Below are 5,440 nucleotides of genomic sequence, written 5' to 3' on the forward strand. Positions count from 1 at the left end.
GTATGACGCTCTGAGTAGCAAAAGCGTCAGACTGTCGAGACAGTTGGAGTATAAATGGGGTGCCAAGTAAAGGGAGTAACGGGAATAGGGAGTTTGCCACCGGAAAATACTAAACTGCGCCAATGTTTGTAACGTCAATATTTTTACAAAATCTGAAGCAAGGTAATTTTATTTGATATTATTATTTGTCACCGCTACTTTTTAATCTATACATCGAAGATGCGATCAGCATCATTAAAGACAGTACAACTGTAGGGACAGATATACAGGGGCAAAAGATTAGTATGCTGATATTTGACGATGATATAGCAGTATTGTCATCTAGCAAGGGGGAGGTAGAGATAATAAAATATTAAAATGGAGGAGGTGTTGACAAAACAGTATTGTATGAAAATAAATAAAAGTACAACAAAAATACTGGGAGGAAAAAGTAGGTTAAGAGCGAATGTAAAGATAGGAGACGAAAAATTAGAAGAAATGACTGATTTTAGATATATAGGAAGTCAGATAAGTCAGGATGGAAGGAGTAGTAGAGATGTAAAGTAGAGGATGGCGCAGGGTTCAGTCGCCTTAAATAAAAAGAAGTCACTTCTATGTTCGCGAGCGGTTAATTTAGAAATTCGAGAAAGATTGTTAACGGTATATGTTTGGAGTGCGGCGTTGTACGGGTGCGTAACATGGACGGTGGATGCGGCGGAAAAGGTTAGACACGTTGGAAATGTGGTGTTACCGGCGAATGATGAGAATACCACGGATGGAAAAGGTTAGAAATGAAGAGATTTTAGAATGAATAGGAGAACAGAGGACTCTATGGAAGTCAATAAGAAATAAGCAAGATAGGTTGGTAGCAATGAAGGTGTAGACAGAGACATATTAGAGGCAGAAACAGGAGTTAGGAGGAGTAGAGGTAGACATAGATTAGATTAGTGTTCACAAATAGTTAAAGATGTGGAATGTTCTCGTTTTGGGGAAATGCGAAGATTAGCTTAGGGTAGGAAAGAGTGGATGTGCGTGTCTTACCAGTCTTAGGACTGACCACCTTATGATGATGATTAGTTAAATCCGTTCAAATAGCAGTTATTCATGGTGCATAGCATTTTACGTAGGTATGCGAATGGGGAACTTTAGTCTATTTTAAAGATTTAAAGATTACATAAAGATACCAGAAACAAAGAAATTAAAATATGCCCAAATAATTTATTTAATGTAAATCAAAAATTAACTTCGCGCATAAAATAAATAAATAATATATGTTCAGTTTTATGTAATATGACAAATTACATTTTTTATGACAATGAATAACTCCAACAAGTAAAATAAATCTCATAAAAAGTTTGCAGTGATCTATTGTTTTCTAAACAGCAAAACATGGTATATGATAATTTTGTTCGGAAATTTTTACTGCTGGTATATGCTACATGTAGCAAATGGTATATATTACATATAGCAAATGTTATGTAACATTTTTGATCAGTGTCTTATGTAAATTCTACATTCTGCGGCTGCGATAACTGACTGATGTGAAAATGCTACTTGTAGCAGATGCAAGACGAAAACCTGCGTAAAACATTGTTACATATAACAAAAGCTGAAAGTAGCAAGAGTTTCTTTGAACTTATAATCGATAGCAGAAGTTTTGCTAAAAGTATCAGAATGTGCTACATATAGTTATATCTAGTACTTCTAAAACAAGTTTTTCTGCTAGTAGAATAGCTTAGATGTTATACATATGTAGCACGTTCTGCTGTAAGTAATTTTTGAAACTTTTAGCAAATGTTCTACAACTTTGGTAAATGTAACATATAACAGGTTTTCCTACATGGTTTAAACGCGCCTTTAGAAGGAATTTTGTAAAGAACCGAATGATACGTCCCCGACTTGAAATTAGTTCAGAATAGGGTTCGATCCGGATTAGGATTACTTGAAGACTAATTAGAGATAAATCAAGCTTCCTGATTCGGATATGATTAAAAATCGTCACGCCACAGGTTCCGTTTCAAAGATATATGCCGGCTCCGTTCCAGAGATCTATGCTGGACCCGTTTCATAATACATATTATATTTAAAAGTTATCAAAAAAATCGTAAAGAATAAGATTTGTTGCAGAAAAGTTTAACATTAATAATAAGGACAACGGATACAACCTTGCTTTAAACAACGTACTGAAACCGTAATAAGATTCTCATAAGGAACTGATCAGATTGCTGGATCAACGGATAGAGTACTGTGCTTTGATTAGAAACTGATAAGATAGAGGAATCAAGGGAAATGATTCTGTGCGCGGATCAATTTCTTATCAAGTGACCAGATTAAAGGATGTACTCTAACTAGGAATTGATCAGCTGGTCGTATTATAAAAAATCTGATTCGGATCTGATCATAATCCGAATTCCTTAAACTAATTTCCAGTAGGCTCCTTCTTAGACAATACATTTGGAGATTTTGTTAAAATGTTTGTGTTACTTTTTTTCTTTATGGTCTAGGTAATAGCCACGAAAAACAATAAGCTTCTATGCCATGACCCTAAAAGTTAGACACAAATACTTTTAGGTATAACCAGAAGTGTTTAGCACCTTAATTACTTTACAACTATGGATATAATTTCAAAACCAATTTTGGAATTTCTAAGAGACGGTTAGAAAAACATGTGTTTCACATTTTATTGATAGGAGGTTGTGCCATTATCATTATTAATTCAGTGAACTTGTATTATTTATTTGGCACAGATTTTAATTACAACTAGAGCAATTAATTCATAACTCAGCACAGATGTTATTCAATAGAAAAATATTTACATTAGCGTGTTTTCGCGTTGTCATATTTTACACATCGCCATCGTCGAACTTCACTTATTCGTGAATCAGAATAATAACGCTTTCATTTTGAAGTGGCACTTGAGTGAAATTTTGTGCACATTTACAGATGTGGATCACAATAAATGTAANTAGAGTACTGTGCTTTGATTAGAAACTGATAAGATAGAGGAATCAAGGGAAATGATTCTGTGCGCGGATCAATTTCTTATCAAGTGACCAGATTAAAGGATGTACTCTAACTAGGAATTGATCGGCTGGTCGTATTATAAAAAATCTGATCCGGATCTGATCATAATCCGAATTCCCTAAACTATTTTCCAGTAGGCTCCTTCTTAGACAATACATTTGGAGATTTTGTTAAAATGTTTGTGTTACTTTTTTTCTTTATGGTCTAGGTAATAGCCACGAAAAACAATAAGCTTCTATGCCATGACCCTAAAAGTTAGACACAAATACTTTTAGGTATAACCAGAAGTGTTTAGCACCTTAATTACTTTACAACTATGGATATAATTTCAAAACCAATTTTGGAATTTCTAAGAGACGGTTAGAAAAACATGTGTTTCACATTTTATTGATAGGAGGTTGTGCCATTATCATTATTAATTCAGTGAACTTGTATTATTTATTTGGCACAGATTTTAATTACAACTAGAGCAATTAATTCATAACTCAGCACAGATGTTATTCAATAGAAAAATATTTACATTAGCGTGTTTTCGCGTTGTCATATTTTACACATCGCCGTCGTCGAACTTCACTTATTCGTGAATCAGAATAATAACGCTTTCATTTGGAAGTGGCACTTGAGTGAAATTTTGTGCACATTTACAGATGTGGATCACAATAAATGTAAGCAGTAGCACACTATTTTAGGATGATTGAATATGTTAACGTTTGGTTAGAATATGTTAAGTAAGTACAGACATACTTAGAGGATCTGGTATGAATCATTGGAAATATGGTTTGGTGGATTCTGGTGACGTGTTTTCTTAGATGGCTGTTCACCATTAATTTATTTAATCTATTTTTGGGATGTAAAAGATTTTGCAGTATGCATGGAATTTTTTCAAAAAAGTTTCTTCGCACAAAGTGTGTTAAGTTACACACACAGCAATCACAAATAACTTTAGTTAGTGGTTTACAATGTAGAAAATATCGCTTTTGGAGGGTTGGGGAGGATGAGGAGGTTATTTAACAATTAGAAGTAGTTTGGGGCCGATTTCAGTCGCTCATTTAAATAAATAGAAATACTACTGACGCATAATTAAAAAAAAAAATGTATCTATAATTCTCCAATAATTACAGCGGACTGATGAAAAAGACAATATTTCACCTGGAGCAAGGAGCCACAAATAGGGGCGACCTTCGCCATTGCTAAGCTGCGGACGGTTAGATCTTTGCGAGGCCCTTCTCTTTGTAACGGAATTAGTTTTCAGTGGTCATAAACACCATGATCACTACCACGCAAAAAAGCGCGAATGGCGTGACGTGAGTTTTAGGTTGTGCAATGTAAGGCGCGAAATTCAAATAAACATGAGTACTATTAGTACCTAATATTTTTCTATTTGGGCTGTTGAGCGAGAACGTGAGTTCCCCGCAAGAACGAGGTCTTGGACAATTATCCTGCTCGCCATGGCCAGGGCGAAAATGTACTAGTGTATACGCGTAAGAAGTGAAACTTCTTTAGATTGTATATTATAGTAGTATTTGTAAAAAAATTAGGTTAATTACTAAACACCAGAAAAATATAACTTTATTTTGAGCGGGCGGGCGACTGCGAATATTGATATCATCATCATAAGGTCGTCAATCCTAAGACTGGTTGGTCACATATCTCCACTCTTTTCTATCCCAACAATAACCCACATCCTACCTCTACCCCTCCTAACTCCTGTTTCTGCCTCTAATATGCCTTTGACTAGACCTTCATGCCTGAGAAGGTGTCCTACCAACCTATCTCGCCTATTTCTTATTATTGATATAGCTTTGTTAAAAAATTTTACGCTTTCACCATAGAAGGCTGCAGAGAAGAGTTACAAATTAAAACAAACACAAACGCATATTTGCTGACAATTTGTCAAAATGGCAATTTTCGAATTATCGGTTGCTACTAACAGATTAGTTTCTGAAGCCTGTTATAATGAGTTTTTTTGGATATATCCACTAAGAGTCACACATGGAGCGTGACACGTGACGCTGTGACGCGTGACGTTAGACTTTTCGGTTTTATACCCTATTAAATTTCCTTCCTGCTGTCGATAAAGAAGTTTCACTTTAAAAATAAACTTAAAGTTAAGTATTTAGTTGATAGAAAGCAAATATTTTTAGTTTTTTTGTTACTTGTTTTTAAATCGCTTCTTTTTTCCTAAAAAATCAATCAATGCGCTTGTGCTTATCGTCGGTTGAAACGGATATAAGTAGTCCACCGGATTTTTTTTTAGTTTTATTAAAAGTAGGTCGGCGCAATTTAGCATTTCCGTAAAGTCTGTATAGCAGGACTGCCTGTCTCATTGGTCGTGACTCACGCCTGGGCAATTCCCTGCGTCGCCGTTGTCGTCGCGGCGCCGCCGTCGTCGTTGTCGACGTCGCTCTCGTACTCGACGGCTTCTTTCGACGCTTAT

Source organism: Agrilus planipennis, unplaced genomic scaffold, assembly GCF_000699045.2.
Source record: "Agrilus planipennis isolate EAB-ADULT unplaced genomic scaffold, Apla_2.0 scaffold417, whole genome shotgun sequence".
Lineage (NCBI taxonomy): Eukaryota > Metazoa > Arthropoda > Insecta > Coleoptera > Buprestidae > Agrilus > Agrilus planipennis.